Below are 13,462 nucleotides of genomic sequence, written 5' to 3' on the forward strand. Positions count from 1 at the left end.
TATATGGATAAATTAAGGTTTGTTCAACAGTGGGTTCCAGATGAACAGTCCAGAATTCAGCACTTTGTTAATATAATTTTACCAGAGTACAGAACAATGGTTAGGATGGCGACGATGTTATCGCAAGCATTTGTTATGGCCAAGATGGTAGAGGATGACGTCAGAGCAGCAAGGAATAGAATAGTAGGTTATGAGATGCCATAACAAGATCAGGTGATGAGTCAGTCGGACTCTAGGTCAAAGAAGTCAGTTAAGTTGAAACAGAAAAGTGGGTCAGAATAGAGTGGGACAGCATCAAGTCAGAATTCTTGGTGTTATAGTTGTAGATCATCTCATAGTGGTCCTTGTTCAGATTCAACCAAATGATGTTTGAGATGTGGTATTGTGGGGCAGGAGATTCAGATGTGTTCGTTTCAAGAGGATGTATGTTGGAAATGTCATCAAGTGGGGCATAGGTCAGCTCAGTGTCCGTATGTAAGAGGATCAGGTTCTGGGGCGGGGCCAGGAGCGCCGTCGAGATCGGTAGGTGGATCTTCTGGTTCTCCAGTAGGGCAGAAAAGAAAGAATCCACCTACAGCAACAGCAAGTGCTTATCAGATGGTTGCAGATGCAGATGTTGAATATGATGTGAATACAGGTATGCTTCAAAATCCTAGTACTGTTTAGTTGTATATATGTATGTGATTGTGTATATATATGTATGTGTGTGTGTGTGTGTAGATTGGTAGATCTTGATTGTAGTGTAAGATTTACTTTGTTGCATTATGTTGTTTATGTTTTGGTTGCGACCCTTGTGTGCCATGTAGGGTAAGGGTGACCCTTAGGTTGACTTTTTGGGATTGAAGACCGTGACTTTGATAGAGATGTGTTTGGTATCTTTATGGAGTGGACATTTGGATGACAGAAATTTGTTAGATAGTGACACGAGTATGAGTGATATGCCGATAGTGGACTTTATTGACCAGATATTTCCTATGCTTGTTGGATGTGTAATGATGTTGGTAGATTATAGTTGAACATTTGATGAACAGTGTTTTAATATCCATGATTGGATAGATGGTACAATTGATTAATTATAAAGTAGTTAAATTAATTACCGATGCTTATTGAGGAGATTGATTGGACATAAGTTAGTAAATGAGACAAGTAGAATTTTTCCTTTTCGAGCAACTCAGAATGAAGGTATGATTTAGGATAATATGCTTGTGTCCGGCCAACAGAAGTATATTATGATAAATCATACAGAATTTCTGGGAAGCTGAAGGAGAATTAGGTGGCATGTGCTATATTGGGTTGTGATGTGACTGGATATGAGACGAATAATCTGAGAAGTTCTGTTGACTTACGAGACAATTTCGTGGATATGGGTATAGATTTTAGCATGATGACTAATTCAATTGCCTGAGCTTGGGATAATTGTGAAAAGTGGACTGTATAAAGAGTTGAATTGGATGACCGATCATGAAATTTATGATACAGAATGGCGTAGAATCATGAATTTGACTCTGATTATTTGACTTGATCGTATAATTTGTGGGCTTAAGTGGATTAACGGACGTTGATCAATGAAGATTGTGACAAATTATTTTGTATAGGGAGTGTATTGACGTCAAGAATCTCGTTTCCCTATGCAATTGTCGTGGATAATGTCGATATCGGGGATCGGATCGATAAAGTTGATCGTGTGTTTTGGCGGTTCGAGTAATAATTTTGGGTTTGTCGACCATAGTTGACCCGATTTCGAGGACGGAATCTCTTTTAAGGAAGGTAGATTTGTAACATCCGCGTTTTGGGCCTAGTTGAAATGACCAGTGTACCCTTGGGTATGGCGTAATTAGTGATTTTAATAATTATTTGTTTATAATTATTTGGTTGTTTAGTTGAGACCAGTTTGTGACAAGGGTCACAGAAAAGGTTCATTTGTTTAATTTGGACTCCGTTAGGGCCGCCTAACGAGGTGCGTAAGTTATTAGATAACTGGTAAATACCCGTGTGTGATGGGGTATTGTATTTAACCTAAATATAAAAAGAAGAAGTCAGCTTCTTCTCTCATTTTCTTCCTCCCTCTAGCAATTTCCTAAACCAAACCGTACCCACTTCATCTCCTATCTCTAACCCTAGATTCTTAAATTGTGTTCTAGAGCTCAAATTGTTCATACCATCTTATTTCTTACAGATTACTGAGTCTATCAAGGTAAGTAACATGTGTTTTTGTGTTCAATTCGTTGTTAAATTCATGGTTTTGTGTGAGTTTTGTAAAAAGCTTGATTTTGTGTCAAAATCCATGGATTTGATGTTGTTATGGTCAAGACTTTGTGGGTTTATAGTCTATAACATGTAATAATTGAGTTGTGGTAAGTTTTGGTGTCGAAAACGAGCTCTAGATCGAGTTTTGGTGAATTTAGCTTGAAGTCCGTAGGTTGTGTTCAGAATCTGCAGATGATGAACATAGTCGGCCGACTGTCGGTCGACAGTCGACCGCCTGGCGAGTGTACCGACCGACTGAGTTTGACTTTTGGCTGATTGTGGATATACCAATTAAGTCGACCGATTGGGAAAATGAGTCGACCGGTTGTGTCAACAGTCGACCGACTGTCTACGTCAGTCGACCGATTGAGGAGACAGTCGACCGACTGTGTGTCCAGGGCAGAAGGTTTTACCAAAGTGCCATTTTCTAGCCGTTATGCTGCCCGTTTGTATTTTGGTGTTCAGGATGTAAATTTTGAAAGTGCATAAGTGTTAGGTGAACTTTTAGCGGCGCTTTTTGTGACTGATTTATGTACTGTGTTGTTTTGTGTTAACGGATAGAAACTAACTTGATTTGCCTTATGTTCAGATGATAAGGATAAGGAAGAAGCTCAGTGATAGTTTATCTGAGCTGGCTACTGGTAATCGGTGAGTGGGATTATCTCTGGGTGTAGTATAGAGTAGCAAGTTGCGCTACTATGTTTATATTGTTGATAGTTGCCATGATTAGTAGTTATGTTGTACAGTTGATCACGGTTAGGGATGCCATGCTTTTAGTAGTATTAGTTTCCTGTTGTTGTAATAGTAGTTGACTGATTGTATGTGCACAAGTTGTTATTGTTATTGTTGTTGTTGGAACATATTGTTGTTAGGTTCAGCTCAGAGAGGTCAACCTAGTTGTGGTTGGGTCTAGTTGGCTACTGTTTGTTGAGTATAGTGATGAATGACGCATCACCTGCGTGTGGATGACTATACTGGGGATTCAGTAGTAAAGACTATCGGTAGACGCTAGACTGATCAGCTAGTGGTCGTGTGCCCGTACAAGCCGCCGATCCTCTAGTTGGAGCACAGTTCCTGGTTGTTGTTTGTTGTATGTGTTTGCATATAGATGTTGATAATAGGAGTACAAGTTTGTACTGTATGCTAGACCTTTTGATAGTTTCATTCACTTAGCCTTGTGCTAACCCCTCACCTCCTCCCTTGCAGGTTTTGGATCTTAGTGCTGGTAGCGACGGGAGTCGGGCTGACGATATGTTTGACAAGACGAACTATGATGTTTTAAGTTTTGTAAATATGTAACTAGTCATTTAACGTTACACCTGTGGTTTGTAATTAAGTAATTAACTTATGATTTATGGTAATCATGTTGTATTCAACTAAGGGTATTAATGTAAATTAAGTCTTCCGCTGTGATTTAAAAAAAAAAAATTTAAGTTGTTACACTCACGCTTTGCAATTCCTATAATTGTTCTTGAAGATTCTTTTTGTAACATTCAACCAGATAGTTCGTTAGCTGGTCTTTTAAATGAAGCAAAGTTAATTATTTGGGATGAAGCCCCTATGATGCAAAGACATTGTGTTGAAGCATTTGAGCGAACAATGCGAGATATTATACGTTCAGAAAACAGTTGCAAGCCTTTTGGTGGAAAGGTTGTTGTTTTTGGTGGTGACTTTCGCCAGATCCTACCGGTCATCCCGAAAGGTAGCCGAGCAGAAACAGTATATGCTTCAATTCACTCTTCTGAATTATGGCGTGAATGCAAAGTTCTTAAGCTCACTAAGAATATGTGACTTCTTCAATGCGCTGCCTATTCTGACGCTAATGAGATTTCTGAATTTGCTAAATGGATTTTAGACATTGGTGAGGGAAAAATCAATATAGCCAACGATGGAGAAGCGGATGTTCAATTTCCTGATGATGTGTTACTGACTTCAAATAACAGCCCAATTCAAACGATTGTAAGTTAAACATATCCTTCTCTTCAGGAGGAGCTCGGGAATTCTTAGTTTTTTAAGGAAAGAGCAATACTTGCACCAACGAATTTTGAGGTAGATGAAATTAATGATTTTGTTCTGTCCACAATTAACCAACAAGAAACTATTTTTTATAGTTCTGATGCTCTATGTCCTCATGAAGTTGGTGATTTGGTGGCATAACACCTTTTTTCTCCTGAAATCTTAAACGATTTAAGGGTATCAGGTGTTCCAAATCACAAGTTAGTGTTGAAAATCGGAGTTCCTATAATGTTAATTCGTAACGTTGATCAGTCAAAGGGCTTATGTAATGGTACACGCTTAATAGTCGAAAGAATATTTGAAAACACCATAGAAGCCCGTATCATCACTGGCCACTCTTTCGTTAATCTTACATACATACCTAGGATGATTGTTGAACCATCTAACAAGACAATTGCAGTCAAATTTAGGAGACGCCAGTTTCCAGTAACCGTATGTTTTGCTATGACGATAAACAAAAGTCAGGGTCAGTCTCTTTCTAATGTTGGCATGTTCCTTCAAAAGCCTATTTTCAGTCATGGTCAGCTTTATGTTACAGTATCTCGTGTTACAAGCAAAAAAGGTTTAAAAGTACTTATATTGGACAAAAATGGTAAGTCTCTAAATACAACAAAAAATGTTGTCTACAAGGAAGTATTGCAAAGCATTACATAAACCAAACCTTCTGCTATCAGTGTAAGTATTCGAATTTTGATGTTTTATATTTTACCTTAAATCCTACATAATAAATATTATATTCATATATGTTTTGAATTTTTTAATTTTTTTATGTAATCCTATAATTGTCTAATACTTAATCTTTCTTTGTTTATTTAGGATACTTGTGTCAACACATAACCATTTTGCTGCACATAAATCCCATATTGCATTACATGAAGCTGAGGAGTTCCAAAGCATTAACGGTGGACAACATGTTGGCACATGAATATTGCGGAGTGAATGTGTTTTATTTTATTTGCGTATCATACATGTCATAAATTTTAGCATTAATTTAATGTTACAACTTTACTTTTTTGTAATAATAAATTAATATGGAGTTCTTTACCATAATGTTTTTAATGTTTTTAATTCAATTCTTCGTTATTATTGTGCGTTCATTATATATTTATTTTTAGAATTATAGTATATTCAATATCATTTTGCAGACCTTTAAAATATTTGTGGAACTTAGATCAACGTCTTGATTACATTCGTTATCAATTTTCTTCATTGAGTATACATGATTATATTTATTAGATTCAATTAGTATGCTATGTTTAAAGTAAGTTGGGTTATCTATAAAATGCAATAACAATTATTTACATTGGACTAAAAAAGGTATGATCCAGTCATAAACCATAGTCCAGTAACAACGAACCTTTAATCTAAACGAATGTGTAGTCATCATATTATACTGATTTACCAAAAATTCAGGCTCCATTCGATCCAATTTACGTTAATTACCCTATTCAATTTAAATTATGTACCATGCTATATCATAAATCATATCATATAATCATAATTTTGTAACTGTCGAGTTCCATATTCCTGATGCAATAACTGCTCCTAAATGAAGATACTCACATTAACTTATGTTTACTAATGCACACACAATAACCCTATGATCTAAACTCATGGATTATGTGAATCTAACATGGCCATCGACATCTTCAAACCCTCCTGATATCAATTCCGATGATAACGTATGTGATCTCAACATTACTTAATTACATTTACAGTTTAAATTCAACAAAATTACCATTGATTTCTTAATGACGATGGCGATGAAACATTCATCATATGTTTTATTTCATACAACTTCAACTGACCCATATAATACTTACATTGATAATCTAATATATGGTCATACTTATCTTTATTATTCTGTTACTATTTCTTTATTCCAGAAACTCAGCATCAAAGCTCGTAATAGGGAGTATGCCAGAAGATCTAGGGAACGCAAGAAGGTTTTATATATCACCTATATAGAATCTTATGCTTTCCTTACATTTTAGTTTGTTTCAATTATAATACCATTAATTTGTATTCTATAACTTTTTGTTGTTCTGTTTCAATTTTATATGTAATTATAATATATAATACTTAATATGTCTCATATTGTTTTAATTATATTGTGTATGTGTATGAAAACTGTATCAGGCATATGATAAAGTTTTAGAAGAGGAAACTAAGAATATGTCAAACCTTATTTCCAGTGCCAAACTTCTTCACAACCAGGTTCATTTTTCACTTATATGTGTATATAAACATTGCATTACATCATACATATCTGCTATATACGTGTAGTTACTATGCGTGCACTGTATACTTTCAATTTAAATCTTCTTATACAATTAATTTTATTTATTTAAAAAAGTCATGTCGTTCATATGGTTATATGTTTATTTATATTTACAGCAAATGATGCCAGCTAACAAAATAATCATGTTTCCACCTTCTAATGAAACTGGTAAATTTTCCATATTTTACCACTCAATCATGCTAAATTTACTGTATATCCATATACATGAATACATACATTTATTTGCTTCATAAAATTTTTATCATATTTTGCACATTTCTGTTATTGTATACCCTGTATTATTACTTTTAAATTTCTATCAGAAACTCATAAATTCGCGGAAATCCACAAATCATGGTTTAATACTCATAACAATTTGATATCGCGACTACGTCCTGCAATGCTTGCGAAAGAGACAGATATGGAATTAAAGTTATTACTAAAAATGTTTTCGAACATATGAAGAGTTTGTCTATGCTGAAAAAGTTGGCAAGTAGTGATGATGTGGTAAACCTTGTTTACGGTACTTGGATGACACCTGCAGAACTTTGCATAATGTGGTTAGGTGGTTATCGACCTTCTGACCTTATCAACCTACATTCACAATACTTCACACTACATTTATATTATTTAAAATAATATACAATATAGTTTAATAATTATACTGACTTTAGTCTTCTACTATAAAAAAATTATTTAACAGGTACTAATTGTTCATATTGAGTTAACACCTCAACTTAAGAAGCATTTTATCAATTTGAAGACATCAACATTACGATAAGAGACTCAATTAACAAAACGTGTGATTGACGTTCAAGCAAGTATAGCAAAAGTTATAGTTGGAGATTCATTCATTCAGACTGGTGACGAAACATACGCTAACAACTATATGAGTCAAATGCATTTCTCAATAGGAAAGTTACATGTCATGGAAGATATAATGAAAGAGGTAACATTAAATGATATTTTTCATCTTGTTATTCTAACTAAAATTTCTTACATTCATTTAAGTTAAATAGATTGTTACTTTTATAACATTTTTTAACGTAACATATACTTTATAACATTTCAGTCAGATTGGTTGCGTGCGGATATACTAGACGAAATATCCGGGCGTCTATTACCTAAGGATTCTGCAATGTCCTTGTTAGCAATCAATGAATACCTCAATCGGATTACTGCACTAAGTTTATTGTGGTTGTCCCGTCCAAAGGCCTAGGTTATTTGTGTGTATTTTTTAGTATTTCATGTATTTATTTCTATAAAAATGTTTGAGTATCTTTGAATACTACATAGTAATGCTTTTGTGATTTTTTTATTTTTGTTACAACCCTTGCATTAGTATAATTTGTTGCATTTCAATGTTGTTAATTATATATATATATATATATATATATATATATATATATATATATATATATATATATATATATATATATATATATATATATATATATATATATATACATACATACATACATACATACAATTGAAGTATCGACCTCGGCTATTAATTTCGTATGTAAACCTGAAAGGTTGCGGGTATTACACTAGATGTTAAATATGCTTGAAATAAATTTCATTGAAAAACTTAGGATAGGATAATTTGTTGCTTTCATTTATGTCATACTTAATGTTCAATTTTTATATATATACAACGTTACCCAAAATAATGTTGTTAAACACATTCATAAACAACCCATTTTGATTTAACATAAATACTGATATATAATGTCACCTACGGCCCAATTGGGTTTATATATTTGGGCCACTAATTAAAACAAAAGGTTAATGTGAACTACTATCCCTCAATCCCTCAACTACAAATTAAATAATACGGTATCCTTTTTTTTTAGCGAATAAACCCTAAAATAAACTTCCTTTTTATTTAAACCGCTAACATATATTGCTGTACAATTCGATCCAATATTTCATTCAATCAGCAGCATACTATCAATACGGTTTCAGAACAGACGATTTGGATGAACTATAATCATCTTCAGGTTCTTTTAACTTTTTATTTTAGAATTTAGGTTATAGTTTTTTTTTTTTTTAATTTCTGTTTATACAAATATTGTTTACTATAGAAGATCTGAAGGACACTCCATTTACTTTTACTAATCGTATGACATCTTATTTGATGATTCTAATTGATTTCGTACATAATTCTAATCATGATTTTTTTATTATTATATACATGGTACTCATTGTTTAATGACAAAACATTGAAGTAATGAAAACATAAACACATCTAATTAACCTCCTATTAGTTATAGTTACAATTACAATTTTTACTATAATTATTCAACAATAACTTTAAAATTATAATATTTGGCTGCCTTTCATATAAAACTTTGTTTACTATATCTACATATACATTGTTTAGTACTTAATTTGTTTACGAATATACAGATATAGGTAACATCATGTCAACTACCGAAACAAATCTGCATCTACCTCCATTCATTCATATAGTTGGCAATGAAGAGCAGTATGAACTGGTATGAATTACTAATACGTTTTTTATAAATAATTGTTCATACATACAAAACATTTGTATATCTTAACATGTTATTTAAAACAGCCACTGCCACGTATGTGGCCCGAGCTATTATATGATGACACAATGCCTACACATAAAGCATGGATACACACATTACAAGGATATTACGCAGAAGTTGGTTTTGAACTACGGAATAATACATTATATCTAAATCTTGGATGGAAAAAAATAAGCAATGATCTTAACATTGCAAATCGTGATATTATATGCATTACTGCTATAGACAAAGGAAATTCGAGTTACTTATATACTCAAGAAAATTGGTTCCAAAAAATTGGTTTAACATCAGCAAAAATTGGATTACAGTATTGGAAATTCAGAAAATATTGTTTGAACTTGCTCTTTACAGAAGATTTCCTTCATTCATGGCATTTGTTGTTGATATGAATCAAAGTGAATTGGTATGAAAATTCAGTATTATTATATCTTTTTTCCATTATTTTTTATTTCCGATTTTAAGTTAATTTATTTACTGGGTTTTGTCTATGTCTATAAATACATTTTAATATAAATATTAAACGTTGGTTGTGTAATAGATTGTAAAAAAAAATGTTTGTGGGTATATAAAGGAGGATTGACACCAACGAATCAAATTATTGTTCACCATAATGGATCGTACAAAAAAGGTTGGGAATATCACTTATTGATGGAAAGCTAATAATAAATAGAGGCTGGCAAGAATGATGGTTCATCTAAAACTTAAGGTCAGAGATTGTCTCATCTTCTATGCACTTGATCAACTTAATATAGAGCTAAAAATCTATAACCAATATGGTTGTGAAGATACAAGCATTATAAATGATTAAATTGCTGAAATGGATCTGCCTACTAAGGTGCACAAACAAGTCACTGTATGGGATTGCAAAATGGTCGTACCACATGGTAATGTATTGGTAAGCATACTAATTATTCATATTTATCGATCTATTAACTAACATTTACAGTAATATAATTGTGTATTGCATCAACTAATATATACTCATTAACAATTTTAAATGTATACTGTAGCATCTTCCGAACAAATTGATGTTACTACCAGGCTTAAAAAGTGGTTAAACAGTTATATGCACCGATTTGAGTCAAAGAAAATTCAAGTGGAAGTTGAAATAAGAGATCAATAAGAAAAAGCCAAACCTCTCAAACCGGGTTCAACATGTTTTTTCAAGTACTGCTGCAAGTATCGTACATTTTACTACTATGATGTTTCCAACAGCTAAAGTGTTACGCTTACATTTCAACTTCTGTTACGCACAACATTTATGCACTTTATTAATGTTTAAACCATTCATTAGTAAAACTTATTTGGATTGGTTGAATTCATAAATTTTTTTTATTTTTAACTGTCAACTTATATGTTATATATGAAAGGTGTTTTGTTGGTTGTTAATAACTTCATTAATATTGTAAATGTTTTTTTTTTATTTTATAAACAAAGTTTACTGTAAAAAAAAGTTATAAACTAAGCATTATAAAACTGTACCACTAGCTCTTAATAACTAATTCAAATTTGAAATTCATTGGAGGTGTGAAGACGTAATGTATGTCTTCCATACATTAACACATGATCTGGCAGTTGTTAGGCATCAAGTAACTGCTACTTCATTCAATTTATATATAGACCTCCTTCCACCTTAACTGCATTCAATTAAATCATTCAGAACTAAATATAATCTTTTGTCTCTACAAGTTACTCTAACCGAACTACTAACATGGATACCAATGATGAGGTGTATAATCACATACAACACCATGAAAATCCTGCAACTCATTTCACACCTGTTGTCTGCAATGATCTTCAATTTTATGAAGTCGATCCTATTAAAACGCTTGGACAAATCAAATTTGTTAATGAGGTATTATATATTGCTATATAGTATCTAAAATTATCCTTACTTAATTTATTTGACATTCTTATTTACCTTATTATTTTCCATCAGGAGTCTGCATTTGTGACAAAAGCTGAAGTCTTCAAACTGTTCTGTGACGATGGTTGGTTTTTGGTCAATTACACAGGTTGTGGTAAAAAGGCTGTAAACCAATCATTTTTAGATGGTGGTGACATTGTGTATGAATGTCCCAAATGTGGTATTGTGAAAGATGTAACAAAAAGGTACGAACAACTTATATATTTATCGAGATATATCTATTAACATATTAATATTACTATTAGGATGTATAGATTTTTATCTGAAATTATTTTACCTAAAATTGTAAGGAAAATATTTTCGAAACAAAATTATGATCTATAACTTATCATTCTTTATTGCAGTCTTTGAATGATAATTGGTGTGAAAGATAACACTGATACTGCATCATTTATCCTGTTTGAAAACAATCTTGCTAAAATGCTTAATTGTAGCTACAAATGGCTGAAAGATAAGTTGAATGTGGTAAAATTCTTATTACTCTCTCTTTTTGTTGATGTTACTTGTGTCTTTCATATCTTATCAGTACATTATATGCCACATATTTTTATTTGCTTCCTTAAATGCACTCTTATATTGTTCTTAATTTTTAATTTAGGTTGATGATCCTACTGTTGTTCCTGACGAGTTTCTTCATGTATTGAACAAAGAGTTTGTATTCCGTGCTAACGTATCTGTCTTCAATATTGAATTTGACTATTCTGTTTATACTGTTGATCGGTTGACAGATAACCAAGTTACACTTGACTTTATTTCTGAGAAGTTAGCTATTACATTGGCCAATGAGCATTATGATGAAATACACATCATTGATAACCAAGATACCGAAGGAAATGAGTTTCCTGTGAATGAAGAACCTGTCAATGATCAAGTTGTTACTGAAGAAGCAGTCAGTGAAGATCATGTCAATGTCAAAGATTTGAATCAAGTGATTGGTCATGAAATAGGTATGAATGAATTATCTGAATCTAATGAAACAGATAATGAAGTGTCGGTTAATAAAATTGATGTTACTATAAATCTTGATGTATACACTACACCAAATTTAAAGGTAATTTCAATCACTTTACATAACTAATTAACTTAACTGTTATACCTAAATCACAATTGCTAACTTAAACCTTTTAAACAATACAACAACTTTTTTCATATTTAGATTACATTTTATTGTTTTTTATTATCTATAGGTTTCAGATGATGATGTTGATAAATCAGAACTCTATGATAATCTTTTCACTATTTCTGTCAATGTTCATGGCAAACGGAATATTGTTATTCCACCAGAAACCAGTGATAATGAAACCTCTTCCGGATTTTATAAGTCGTTAAACAATGATGCAATGTTGAAGATGCCAAAGACTGATGACATTTGAGAAGTTATGTACGTGGATCAATATATTGAGTGTGTTTGTAGGATTTAAATTAATGAAGAAGATTTTCAAGTTGTTTAGGTGTTTTTTGTTTCAATTTCATAGGATTTACTGTTTGTTTTATTTGATTTTCATTTACAATACTGGTATATTTGTTTATGTGTTTGTACCAGTATAAATCTCAATGTTGATCCACGAATCTATCTAATTAACTACGTTTTTCTTTTGTTAATTTCAATTTTACTTAGGTGATGTAAATTTATATCTTATTATTATCTATTCCTTAACAATAATATAAAAAATTTATTTTATACTGTAAACTTACATCGTTGACTGTCATACCTTTTATTCATTTGACAATACTAATCTTTACTTTATTCAATCCACGGATTGATCATATCTTAATTGACTCTTAAAAGCGTGAATTCCTTAGAATACAATGATTGACACTGACAAACGTTGTCTTTCATGTTTATATCCATACGAATACTCCACTTATTTTTTTTACTGTTCCGAACCCGCAAGGTTGCAGGTATTACACTAGTATATATATAAAACATAAAGTTGTTGGTGACGTGTAATTTTCTAATTACATGTTATTATTTAATTAAAAGTTATTTAAGGATATATATATATATATATATATATATATATATATATATATATATATATATATATATATATAAAATATTATATATATAATATAATGTATAATTAATATATATCAAATTTAAGGATTCATATCTTTTAACACAAATATATAAATATACATGGATCTTTTTTTTATATTTATCCATTATTATTATCTTTTTTTATTCTATTATTATTTAATATTTAATTATTATTATATATGCATATCTTTTAATACAAATATACGTGGATCTGTTTTTATATATATATATCTATTATCTTTTTTTATTCTATTACGGAGTATTATTTAATATTTAGCAATTATTTAAATCATATATAAATATAAGTTAGATTTTATTAACGTATTTTTATGTGACACGTTCCATGACAAATTTTTAATTGACTCACATTTACTCTAAATATTACGTAG

This window comes from Rutidosis leptorrhynchoides, chromosome 3, assembly GCF_046630445.1.
Source record: "Rutidosis leptorrhynchoides isolate AG116_Rl617_1_P2 chromosome 3, CSIRO_AGI_Rlap_v1, whole genome shotgun sequence".
In the NCBI taxonomy this organism is placed as follows: Eukaryota; Viridiplantae; Streptophyta; class Magnoliopsida; order Asterales; family Asteraceae; genus Rutidosis; species Rutidosis leptorrhynchoides.